The sequence below is a fragment of the Chrysochloris asiatica genome, unplaced genomic scaffold (assembly GCF_000296735.1).
Source record: "Chrysochloris asiatica unplaced genomic scaffold, ChrAsi1.0 scaffold00103, whole genome shotgun sequence".
In the NCBI taxonomy this organism is placed as follows: Eukaryota; Metazoa; Chordata; class Mammalia; order Afrosoricida; family Chrysochloridae; genus Chrysochloris; species Chrysochloris asiatica.
The window spans coordinates 6660821-6662578 of NW_006408621.1; positions in this window are offsets into that span (position 1 = coordinate 6660821).

The following is a 1758-nucleotide window of genomic DNA, read 5'->3' on the forward strand; positions in this document are numbered from 1 at the left end:
TAATGAGTCTTCCTCCAATCCTGATGCTACATTATTCTTCATATAATCCAGATTCTTGAATTATTTATTCAGCATACAGATTGAGTAAGTATGGTAAAAGATCACAATCCTGGAGCACACCTGCCCTGATTTTAAAGCACTAAGTATCGCCTTGTTCTGTTCTAAAAATTGCCTCATGACTTATATACAGGTTCCTCAGGAGCACGATTAAGTGCTGTCTATAGTTTTTCACAGTCAACACAGTCAAAAGATTTTACGTAATCAATAAAACACTAGAAAACTTCTTTCTGTTATTCTCTGCTTTCAAACAAGATCTACTACTTGATGTCAGCAATGACATCCCTAGTTTCATGTCTTCATCTGAACCTAGTGTTAACTTCTGATACTTCTCTTTTAATGTACTGTTGCAGCTATTTTTTTATCTGTCTTCATTAAAATTTTATTTGCAAGTGAAATTGTTAGATGATTTCTGCATTCCCCAGAGGCACCTATCTTTGGAATGGGCACAAATATGGATTCCAATTGGTTGGCCAGGTAGCTGTCTGCAAAGTTTCTTGGCATACATGAGTGAGCATGTCCAGTGCTGGATCAGATTATTGAAAGATTTGATTTGTATTGTGTTCATTTCAGAAGCCTTATTTCTCACCAGTGCCTTCAGTGCAGCTTGGACTTCCATAAGCTGCACTGGTTCTTGATCATATGCTATCTCTTGAAATAGTTGAACATCGACCATTTCTTTTTGGTACAGTGACTCTCTCTATATATCTTCCATCTTCTTTTGATGCTTTCTGCATCCTTCAATATTGCAACTTAAACTTTGTTTTTCCTTCAGTTTTTTCAGATTGAGAAATGCTGAACATGTTCTTCTCTTAGTTTTCTAACTAAGTTTGCAACATTTTTGCATATGTCATTATAAACTTGGTCTTCTCAAACTATGCTTTGATATTTTCTGTTCAGCTCTTTGACTCCCTCATTTCTTCCATTCGTTGTGTGGCATTTCTATGCTGAAGAGCAAATTTCAGATTCTCTTCTGACATTCATTTTGGTCTTTTATTTATTTTCTATATCTTTAAGAACCTTTTGTTTTCTTTGATTATGGTGTTTTTTATGTCATCCCACAGCTTTTTTGGTATTTGGTCACAGTGTATAATGAACCAAATTTGTTCTTGAGATGGTCTCTAAATTAAGATGGAATATGTTCAAGGTCAAATTTGCACCCATATAGACTTGTTTTAATTTTCTTAAGTTGTAGCCTGACCTTGGATAGGAGCAACTGATGGACTGTTTCAGTCTGTCTCTTGCCTTGTTTTGGCTGATGAGCTTTTCCACCATCTCTTACCACAGATGTAGTCAATTTGATTGCTGTGTATTCCATCTGATGATTTCCATGTGTATAATTATCATTTATGTTGTTTATAAAAGGTACTTGCAATGAAAAAGTCATTGGTCTTCCAAAATTATAATACATGATTCTAAGCATAATTTCTTTTACCAAGGTCATATGTTCCAACTACTGATCCTTTCTCTTTGTTTCCATCCTGCTGGCATCAGCATACGCAGACCCTGGGTTGATCAGTGGCCCTGTGACATGGATGAAAATCCAATTCCAAGGCCCTCCTCAGGATAGCAAGCCATGGACCCTGAGGGCCAAAGGAAGTGACCTCCCAGGTTCATTGGTTTTCACTGGTTGGCTACCTCTGTATAATTTTCTTTGGTCCTAACATTGTTCATTCTATGCTTCTAACTCCAGTAATTGTA